Raw genomic sequence first — 12153 nt, 5'->3', positions numbered from 1 at the left:
AGAGTTTGTATAATGTGCACATCTGGAAATAGAGTAAGAACACACTATGCTTAATATTAATGTACAAATTATTTACCAATGTTTCCTTCTTGTCTTCCATTAAAAGCAAGCAAACAAACAAACAAAAAACTTTTCAATTTTAAGAATTAATTTAATGATTGTGAATTTGCCCCATAAATTTACTTTCCACTATATTAAATTGGCCAAGCCTCAGTGATTTCAAAAGAACAAGTATTTAAAGCCACCACATTTTAAAAGTATTCACATCAGCTATGATGTGGACCATCTTTTGCTTGGCTAGTGTAGATTACACAAAATTTCTATAAATAGGATTACATGGCAATGATATAGGAAATACAGCTGGAAACAATTAATCCATCACAAGAACAGAATAAGTACAGGCTCATGGCCTCAGAGTGACCTGGCTGAATATCTCATGGTCTGATTAAACCAAGCAAGGGATCACCAGCAGCAGAACTTGTGCAAACTGAACAGAAACCAAAATAATGGATGGTTTTGGTCATTGTGGGGCAGAATTGCACTGTAATTATAAATCCTTTTATTTTCCCATATCTCTTGGTTTTTTAAGATATACTTAGAATATTTCTCTTTTTTCATATACTAATGAATGCAATGTATATAATTTTTCACAAGATTTTAGAAATGAGAATGTCAAGTTTGGGGGATATTTTCAAATGGCAAATAATCAAAAACTAACCAGGTCTTGTATGTTTTTATTAAAATGATTATTGTATTCTTTTATTAAAATTATGTCTTTAAAGCTAACTAGCTTTTTTAACTCCTAAACTATGGTTTCCTTTCTTTTCCTTACAAAAAAAATTATAATTTTAAATGCTCTTTCTCCTCCAACATCCAAAAGTTCCCATCACATCTAAAGATCTTGACTATGACACATCTATTTGAATGACTCAAACTAGTCCCCAGGCCTAAAAACAATTCATAGATTTTTCTCCTTTTTTGCTATTAAAAGAACTCCACAACACAGAGACAGAGATAATACCTGAGGTGAAGTATGACAGACTTTTGCTTTACATTTTGTTAAATATAATGGAACATGTAATACTCTCTGAAAAGTGGTTTGCCAAGATCAGTCTGTCAACACTTGCAGTCATCAGCTGATCATTACTATGAAGTAAGCCATGCACTGAGAGAGCAAAGAAGGACTTAGGACTGTATTCTGCCCAAATTTAAAGAGATAAAAAATATTTTAATTATGATGCACCTTCTTTAACATATTAGCCATGCATGCTTACTTTTGAATTTTTCTCTTCATTAGTTAAGAAAAATAGTTAAGACAATTATTTTGAGATATGAATATACAGTGAAATAACTTTTGAGCAGGGCAGCTATCTTTTGTGAAGTATTTTTTTTTTGTGGCTTCTTTTGTGCTACAACTATTTCTCTGATATCAACACCACAAGTGGGGCTTCCTACATCTCTGTTTTTAGGCAGGAACAAAGTAGTCCAGCTTTGCTTCTTTATTTGTTGACATGTCTGATGAGTCATTTTCATTTTCCTTGTTACTTTCAGAGCTGTCAGCACTTTATTGAGCTGCTAGGTCCATTCCTCTGAAGCTTATTACACATAATGAGGTAAGTGAAAGGGATGCAGAAGAAACCAGATTGATGCTATGGCTATCAAAGTGAAAAAATTCATGTTCAGAATTGGTCCTGCTCCTCCAAATACACAGGAAAGAGAGCAAAACTGGGCAAAAGGACCATAGGGAAATGGAAAAAAAGCCCCAGATATTATTCAATAATGTATTTTTCTGTTCTCTTCTCAGTATAAAGAAGGTAATGACAAGAATGACAATGTTAGCGTTTTGTAAAGTTGGCTTTTTATTCTGCAGTCAAATTAGATCTCTTCATATTTCAGAGGTGAGGTTATCTGCTGTCTGTTTACACTTCCACATCTCAGCCAGTTTCTGAGCCTTTCTCTGGCCAGGTCTGAGGAATAAATGTAGCTGTATGAGCCTGGAAACATGGTTAGGAGCTACATGCACCCTTCTGAGCCTCTGACAAGTGCATCTTGTCAGATCCATTAGGGAGGGACCTCAGCCACTTGTTAAAGTCCATGAGCAGCAGGGAGGCTGAGTTCAGCTTACTGAGATCCTGAAGGTGCAAATTCCTGCACCCACAGCCTCCTCATAGCTGCAGTGAAAGGGCAGAGCATCAGAGAAGTGATGTTATCCTGTCTGACATGCTCACAGGGCAGGAGCCCATCTTAGCTCACTGGACAGGGAGGGCTCCTGTGTGCTCTTTGTCCCTCAGGCTGCAACAGGAAGGAGGGGTTTCTTTGTCTCTTGCTGGCAATGTTCTGGACTCAGCAGCATTATGCAGGATCACAGAGTCTTTGAAAGGCACCTGTGGAGAACATCAAGTCCAACTCCACCTGTTAAATGAGGGTCACCTAGAGTGGATTCCCAAGGTCATGTCAGGTTGAGTTATGAGTATCTCCAAGAATGGAGACTCCACATCAACCCTGGGTGACCTACTCCAATGTTTGACCACCTTCCCAATGAAGGGAAAAAAACTTGCCACAACACAAATATTTCCTTATGTTCAGATGGAATCAGCTTGGTGCCTCCCACTCTAGGGCCTTTTCTGCAAAGTCAGTCAGCACCAGTGTGTACTGGTGTCTGAGGTTATTCCTCCTGAAGGGCAGGAGCTTGCACATCCTTTTGCTGTACTTCATAATGTTCCTATTTTGCATTTCTCCAGCCTGGTGAGGGTGCAACATATGGCAGCAGAACCATCTTATGGTTACTCACTCCTCCCAGCTTTTTTTTCTATCTGTGAACTTGTTCAAGGTGCACTTTCCACCATTGACCAGTCCAGTTATGAAAGGTCAAAGCAGTATTGGCTCTGGTATCAACCCCTGAGGTTCATCTCTGGTGACTGAGCTCCAGCTGGACTTCACGCTCCTAATCAGAACCCCTTGAGCCCAGAAATGCAGCCAATTTTCAGTTCATCTACTGTCCACTCATCTGGTCCAGTAGTGTGTCCATGCCTCAGCAGTGTGTCTATGAGGAAGTTATGGGAGAAAACATTACTAAAGTTAAGATAAATACACTGCAGTCATTTGCTCCCAGACTACATGCTGAGACTTCATCAATCCTCCCAAGAGAGCTCTGCATCTGGTGGGTAGGGACACTGGGACACTGCCAGCATGGAGGAAGGCTGCCCTCAGTAAAGAGGAACCGCCAGACTTTGTAAAGTTGGATCTACCAGCAGCTGGAAATGGGTAGGCACAAATACATTCGCCTGGCAAAAGGTTTCACTGGATTGAGCTGCAGTGTGGATTGATTTGCAGCCCATCAATGGCACAGCTCAACGTGGTGAGGGAAGGATTCCCCCATATTTTACTGAATAAGCATAAGAGTTTCAGATTTTGGCTGTCTGTGCAAGAAATAATTTTTTTTGGAATGAAACTGTGGCTGAAATGTATATTTAAACCAGTAAGAGCTGGAAGCAAGACGGTGGTGGTCTCTGTAATAAATACCCTAAGTAATGAATGCAAGGGATGTATGGAACAAAAAAGAATTCCTTTCCAAATAGCACATATCTTGAGCTATTACCTAAAAGAAAGAGTTTCTTGTCTTTCCCCTACCAAGCTTCTGCACTGAGTTCCTACACAGAACACCCTTGAACACTGTAATTATGCACCTCTGCCTCACTCTAAGCACTTTTCTTGGAGACAAGTTTTACATGAGGAACAAGATTTATAAAATGTTGTATACATGATGGTCTGGTTTTGCATTTTGTAGATTACTGAAAAACTGAATTTTCAGTTTTTCCAATTTGCAATTTTAAGAAAACCATCTGTTCATTAGACTCTAAAAATAATTGTAGTTGTCTCCTAGAATATTATCACATAGCATTTTTTATGCCACTGAATAAACACACAAAACAAACTCGTCTTTAAGACAGTATTTTACTTTTCTCCAAATTTTTATTCATTAAACTGTTTTGTTTGTAGAGTTTTCAACAGCCTGGTTGTCTTTGCTGCATTTTAGGGGTTTGAAGTGGATGATGAGAATCAGATGTGGGTACTTTGTTCCTTTACTCATTTTTAAGCATTACAGTTGGAATTTTCAGGAATAGACTTAGTTTTCCAATATTTATTTAAGCATAGGTTAGACATATAAAGTTATATTTCCATGAATAAAATACTGGATTTGCCTTAGCAGAAACTTTATGAAAGAGAAATGGTCCTGATATTTGTATTTGCCAAAGAAAAAGCAAAAGAAAAATTTGTAAAATTTTTTTGTAAAAAATCCTACCTTGTATTTTAGAGTAATTTTATACAAAAATGTGAACAGAGAAAAACCAAGAGAAATATTGATTTTTAAATTTGCTGCAAACAGCTCAATAAAATCACCCCTATTCAAACACTCACTGAAGAAATTCAGTATGCTTTCCATATTTATAGTCCAGGAGTATTTAACTTTTTATTTATGTTTTATTTTATTTACATTTTATTTTTCCACTAAATACTGATACTAAAAATCAATATACTGGAAATCTCATTTTATCAGGTGTGAGAAGAATTTACAGCAGTTTGAAATATTTTTCTTTATTTAGCTGTGAAGCAATAACAGAGGGGGGCAGTCTTGGATAAACATCTCTTCTGTGTGTTCAAACCCTCTGTCTTTTGTGCTTCTGCAGATCCAAATTCAAGTCTGTTAGAACACAACTCTTTGATCTACATTACAAGAGTCAAGAAATTATCAGTTGTACAGACCTGGATTACTTTCCTCCTGTGCAGAAAGGTTCCACTGAAGCAAAGCCAACCCATTGAAGCTCCTCGTGCAGGAAAAGCTGCTGCCGTGGGATGGACTGTGGTGCTGCTCAGGGTGATGGCTGAGGTCAGTGGTACCTGCACTGCAAGAGTTCTTGTGCCTGTGGTCTTTGAGCGTGGAGGGATAGAATGTAAGAAAATAGTGCAGAAGGTTGTCTCACACCTGAGGAGTTGCAACTGCACTAATCACCAAAGATAGGAACAGGCCTGCCCTTAATAAGCCACAGCTGTGTTCAATAAGAAGATGAGTGCTACAAAAGAGTGGGTTAGATGGACGAGGAGGGAGTTGGAGTTTGTTGGCTGTACTGTTAAGAAGAAGAAGGGTTCGGTGCTGTGAGGAGATGCCCATGAGGAATCACTGAGAAGGTATGGAACTTTGCAATAAGATGGCAACATTTGAGCTCTCCCTGAGACTGAGATGATCATTTGGTTTACCAAGACCTGCTGTGATAAAGAGGAGGCTGTTTTGTTTCTGCTCTGCATCTGTTGCAGAATCAGCTGTGTGTTGTGTGTGCACCCATGAAGTGCAAATGCTTCCCACTGAACATGATTAAGCACCTAAAATATAAAGTCAAAAATAACAGGAAATTACACAGGAGGAAAGCAAGTGTATACTCTAGCCTTTAAGAGCCAGCAGAAACTGTGCTTCAAAGTGATCTGATGATTTAAAGAATTATAGGGTATTGTGACAAAGAATGAGAAAGCGGAAAAAAGGAGAGGCAAGAGTCTACAACCACAAAAAGCGGATAACATCTCAAAAGCTTTTGGGTTAGTCTCTTTTTTTTTTTTTCTTTCTTTAGCTCGCAACAATTAGAGACTGTATTTTATGCTGTTGTAAAAACTTTTTTGAGTATATGGCTCTTGCCCTGAACGTAACCTCAATCCATGTTCTCCACAAAAATAGGTAACAATAGGATATTTGACAATGCTCCATCCATGACTCTACATCATTTTCTAGTATTTGTTAAACTGTAGTGACAGACTTCTCATCTCAGACTTCTTGTCCAAGTACCATAATCCCCATATCATCACTTTTTTGCTCTTTTGTTTTCGTTATCACTGTTTGGACCCTTTTGTAATCTTTAATTTATTGGTAGCATCTTTCAGAAAGGACAGTTTAAATGTTCTTCTAATATTGGCACTGGCCACAGTAATGTCATTTGTCTTTCGGCGCACAGAAAAAGTTTATCTGTGGCCTGTTTAACACAGTGTTTGAGGTCAGACAGGTTACAAAATACTAATAAAAATAATGTTTCTTACACAGCATTTCTTAGACCATAATCTTCAGAGATAATGGTGGGATGGTAGATGTTCTTCACTGTCTTGCACAATCAAAATCTCTGTCCTGAGGTTTGCAGTCTTGGAAGAACAGTCAAAACACCTACTTCGGGCCACTGGGTATTTCACAATGTTGTTTTTTGTAGTAATAAAAATAGCAGATTATTATTATTATTTATTATTATTATTAAGCACATGGGAAGGAGTTACTGCTGTTTGACCCATCAGCCAATTCGTCCCTTCAGATAGCAAGGTTTAACCTGACAAATTAGTCCTTAAAATCTGAGAACTCGGAATGCTTTTGCACTGGGAAGTGAGTGTGTGAGTCCTTGTAGTAACAGACTCTATGTTCACATTGCCTTTGCATATGCTGGCTTGCTGGAGCTAATATTAGCCTGTGTAAGAGACTGAGTACACAGGCAATTAGACAGCAGTTCAACTACATTGAGGTGCACCACAACCCTATTTCATACTGATCAATTATTTTCTGATTTTTTATTATCCCCAAACACAGCCAAAGGAATAACTTGCCTTCCTGTCTCCCATGTAGCAGAGGTCACTCTCCAGGGAGGAATCAGATTGTTACTTGACTGATATTAACCTCTGGAGGACTCCCCCTCTTGGCTTCCCTGTGCTCTGTCACTCTTTAGACTGCCAGCCTGGGAAGTCTGGAAAGCTGAACAGGAGAATGTGGATTTAGACAATGAGACTTCCTCAGTAAAATGATTATGCACTGGACCTAAAATATGCAAACTGTAGGAGTCTACAATAGGGATTTGAATCTGTGCACCAATAAAAGAAACTTGGTTGGGGTTTGATTGTGTTCCATTAAAATGAAGAGCAAAACTCACTGGAAAGGGAAGAGGGAGGATAGGATCAGCTTATTTCAAAGCAAGCTATAAGCACCTTTGAAATTCTGTAATCTTCAGGTTCAGCTCACACCCAGAAGCTCTCCTTCAGCAGCTCGCCTCCAGATGATGCAGAACCATCCCAATGTCTGTCCTTTAGCTGCTTCTGTATGGTATCAGAGAAAGGAACAGGCAGTAATGAGGCATTTTGTTACTGACATCTACTGTGAGTGCATAAAGATTTCCTAAAATCATGTTTCTGCCCTTCTCTACAGTCTGAACTGCATTTTCATTGCAATATATCTGCTGATATTTTTAAAAGCTTGGGTATTTTTTGCCTGCACACTAATGAAAAAAAGAAATAACTGGAATGAAGAACAGCTTTGTTTCTCCAATATAGTGCATTCTTAGGATGTTATCTTTTTGTAAAAACTTCCACACGGCCATTTGCCACGTCCAGAAAGTATAATTATAAGACAAATTCAGATTGCTATGTATATTCTGTTAATATTCCAAACTTTTCATCATAAAACTCAGGGCATGTGCAGTCTCCTCAGCAGAGGAACACAGTAAGAATGCAGTGCTGTGGCTTGTTTGTGTGTTCACAGGATTAGGTGAGAGCTTAGTGTGCCACTCTGGAAGTGGCCCATTAACACAAGACCCTGAATGACAGACACCCAGTGCTTTAGTGAGGCTGAATCAGTACCCTGAATATCAGTGGAAAAGGTCAGTTCTGTACTGGCACAAATAGCATACAGTTTCCTTTTTGTTGGCTTTTTTTTTAAGATGTTAGTTTAGAGAATCATAACAGTCAAATCTGTACTTCTCATGTTGAGTAGTATTTATTTTTAAACCAAGGCTGCATTTGGTGGTGAAGTCCAGTGCAAATTTAAAACATAACTTCCTAAATATGAACTGTCTTATGTTTCTGCTGTTAAAATCAGACTTCCAGTAAGAGGTCAGACTGTGATTCTTCTTCTAATCTTATAGTCAGGTGGCATTTTTGTATACTTAATGGAATTATTTCTGATTTTCCAGTAGATAAATAAAACAGAAGGTCACCATAAATATTTGATTGATCACTATTGTCATTTGCCTAACTGCATTCTTGAAGAATTTTCAGCACTATTTGTTAAACTAGCGTTAATTTTCTTCACTTGCTAAGTGAGTGTATAAGATTTATAGAGCTTTCAGTGTGTGATTATTGTCAGTAACAAAATCAGAATCATTAATGGAGGTAAAATTAAACATCTGAACTCTTCACAATTCTCCCTCTTTTTACAAGAATGAAACTGACATTTTGCAGCTGTCATAGTTCAAAAGATGTTAAGCTGTCATATTTACTTACAAATTCCCACTTATGCTATTGTACTGTGCGAAGCATAGCAATGCTCTTTTTTTGGCTAATAAGTTATTCCTTTGGAAATCCTGTGGACTTGCCTTTAGCAACAGGCAGGAATATGCTGGAAAATCCTGAGCTGCACACGCTGCTGTCACAGACATCTTTTCATTAAAAATCCTTTCTTAGGAGTTTTCTTCCTGAGAAGCTGAGAGGCTTCAGCAACAACATGTAAACAATGGTTATCTGCTGCTGTGGAATGCAACAGGTGCATCTGTGATTGGCCCATCTTGGATGTTTACAATTAATGGCCAACCACAGCCCAGTTAGCTTGGACTCTCTGTCTGAGACACAAATCTTCATTATTCATTCCTTTCTATTCTTAGCTTAGCTGGCCTTCTGAAATGAAACTTTTCCTTCTATTCTTTTTAGTATAGTTTTAGTGTAATGTATATGATAAAATAATAAATCAAGCCTTCTGAACATGGAGTCAACATTCTTGTCTCTTCCCTCACCTGAAAACCCCTGTGAGCACCATCACATGCTGCTGAGTGCTTTGTCCTTGGCCCAGCTCCTGCAGAGCTCAGCCTGTTCCTGTGGCCTTCCTGGGTAAACACGGCTGTGGTCGCGCAAGGGACGCTTGGCCTCCGTGTGTAGCCCCACATTTCTCTTCACAGAGAAAAGTAAGGCACAATTCTTCCCAAGAATATTTCTGGGATTCACATTCTCTGAACCTCAGAGAAAGAAAACACAATTCTTATCATTTGCCGTGCCTCTGTTTGTGCAAAAGTAGACTATAACATGGAGATTGTTTACCCAAAGTCATGGTGCTTTGTTTCCTTGGCCTAGCAGGACCTATTGTGGGTGTGTGTCGCGACTGTCGGCTGACAGTCACGAGGTTCAGTGCAGTGTGTGCAGGGTTGAGTGCTTGGCAGATTCAGTTTCAGATGTATAAAATAATTTAGTATAATAAAGTAATTAATTAGCCTTCTGATATCTGTGGAGTCCTCCTCATCATTCTCTCCCCTTGTCGAGGACATCACAGCATTGCTATAGCTGTGTCCTCCCATGTGCTGCACCAGGGCCTGGGCCAGCCCTCAGCAGCTCAGCCAGCTCAGGGACTGGCACTGGGGCTGGCTGCAGACAGAGCCTCTCCCAGGAGAGCCTGCCAGGAAGAGGAGCTTGGAGAGCAGCTGGAAGGTGACTGTGGAGCTGAGGAGGTCGTAGGTTGACTGCATGTGGCAGGTTGAGGCAACTCTGGCATTTCGGGATCTCCCGACCCTGGCTGCCGTGGGTATCTGAGACAGAGAAGTCCAATCAAGCATGACCTGTGCAGGCCCCTCAGGCAGGTTCCAGAGCTGCAGGCTACCTTATCAAGCTCAGCTCTTAGTGAGATCAGCTCTTTAGATTTCAGCCCTTTGCTTGCTAAGTGCCTTGGGCAGACACAGGGAGAGAGAGGAGAAGGCTGTATAAGGTTCCACAGGGATGTCTTTATTGAAATGAAGGTATCAGGGACAGCTTTTCTGAACTGGGCAAAAGTAGCTCTTTATATAGGGTACACGAGTTTTGGGAATTGTCCAATAGCAAAGGTCCGAAGGAAAGTGACCTATAATCTTACAGAGAGATAAGCCAGGGTCTGGAGGCAGGAGAGGAACTTCTAAGGTCCAGCCATCATGACTTGGCATTTCCCATCTTAGGCTGCGGACCACCGGGAAGGCCTTGCAGGCCCTGCGCTTGCTACAGCGGGTACCTGGCAGGCTGGTGACAAGAGTCTGACAAAACTGAAATACGAAGTTACAAACAACTCATTCATGGCTACAGAAGATTCAAAATACATAAAGGGAAATATTTTTCCACAGCCATGGAGCTCATGGGGTGCAGTCAATGTGGGGCACTCCTGTCTTTGCAGCAGCATGTGCCTTGCTTGCTCACTGAACACTGTCCTGCAGGCCAGTGGCCAAGGTTTCAATGAATTTCAGCTCCGCTCCTCTGTTTCTTTGATGGGCTTAGGTATCCAGGACATGGTTTGTATATTGTGTACATTGGATCTAGGAGCTCATGTGATAACACTTGGAGAGTGGTGGATGAGGGAGCAGGGGATTCTGAGGATGTCCTGTAAAACCATGAAGAACAAGGTGAAGAGGTAAAAGCCAGCTTGTAAGGCAACAGTCACATGCTATAGAACTAGTAGTGAAATCTTCAGTCCCAGTAGCCTTCTAAACACACAAGTTGTGTCTTCCTCCTTGATTTTTCCCCTGTTTTTGCAGCATCTGGGAGCTTAGTTTTGGAGTCTTTTGGTCCTTTGCACTGCACCAGATGTAATCCTGGTCCATTTTCTTGTAGCCACTAAATTTCCCAAATTTATTTTATTTTCTCCTCCAATTGCAATTCTTTTGATGGTATCTCCATTCCAGAGTGTGTGTAAGTCCTTCTTATCTGTGTTGGCCTTCAGCGGGGATCAATTTTGGGAAGCTTTGCTGCATGTGCCTGCACTTGATGGCATATGGCCTGCCTTTGATGGCTTTGACTTTGGGGAAGATTTTTTTCTTTTTTTCTTTTTTTTAAGTCTCCATGCCATGTCCCTCATATTTCCCCTCCAAGTTATGTCTTCCTCCTTGACTTTTTCCCCTGCTTTTGCAACATCTGTGAGCTTACTTTTGGCCTCTTTTGGTCCTTTGCACTGCACCTGAAATAATCCCAGTCCATTTTCTTGTAGTCACAAAGTCTTGATTTTCTGGATTTTTGGTTTTTTTTTCAATTGCATTCCATTTGATCCTATCTCCTTTCCAGAATGTTTGTAAGGCTTTCTTTTCAGTTTTGTAAGATTTTGCTTCCTGTCCTAAAAGGAAATCAAATTTCCTTTCTTTTTTCATAAGAAAGGAAATGTTAAAATTCTCCCTTCTCGTTTTGTTATATTCCCTTCTTAATATATATTTTGTAATGGCATAACCAGTATGTGTTCTGGAAGGAATTGTAACTGGCTACTTTTACAGCCTGACCTTTCCCAGTGTTTCATGCTTTTCAATTTGCTTTTCTGATTTAATGTAGATGAAGGTTTTCTTTCAGTTTCTGCTTAGGTAGAAAGTTATACTGGAAGGTATACCTCAGCTACACTAATACTTTCGAAATGGTTTTGATGTTAAAGCCAGCATTGCATATATGTTTCTCTTATTGAAGCTGGGTTCTGCAGGCATAAGGGTGTCAATCCCCACCTCAACATAACAGAACCGCTTCCCCTAAGCTTGGCCGCAATCATGTCCTGACTTGCTATGCTCTCTACTGATCTTGGACCAGTGCAGACTCACTGGCTTGTCCTTAGATCTGCCTCATCACCACAAACCTGCCTGGTAGTCTGGACTCTCAGCTGCCCCCAGATCACCCCTCCAGTGTCCTGTGTGGCAGGGTCCTTGCCCCATGGTCAGATCATGTTTTTCTCCTTGTCCCTCTGGGACCTGTTTCCTGATGAAGAGTTGTGGAAATGCAGTCATGATGTCTGTTAGGGCATGGGAAAAGGGAAATGAAGGAACTCTATCTGATACCAGTGCCTCCTCACAAGAGCCATCATCCTTCATCCATCTCCTCACTGCCCGACACACACAGGGAACACAGCAGCTGAGTAAATCCCGTGGCAGGAAGTCTTTATTGGAAGATATTTTAAAACCACACAACTGAGTGCTACAGCTTGGAGTTGAGTTGAAAGGAGTGCTTTATTAGTGCTGCTCTAGAACTGACTAGATTTCCATGGGAGAAAGAGACAAACATCCCCCTTACCTCACCAACCGAGTGTAACACAACTGGAGGTTTACACAGAGCTCTGGAATGCCTTAACACTAACACCACTTAAGCAGCCATTAAAATGGACAAGCA

The sequence above is a fragment of the Ammospiza nelsoni genome, chromosome 1, assembly GCF_027579445.1.
Source record: "Ammospiza nelsoni isolate bAmmNel1 chromosome 1, bAmmNel1.pri, whole genome shotgun sequence".
NCBI lineage: Eukaryota > Metazoa > Chordata > Aves > Passeriformes > Passerellidae > Ammospiza > Ammospiza nelsoni.
This window is presented reverse-complemented; position numbering follows the sequence as displayed.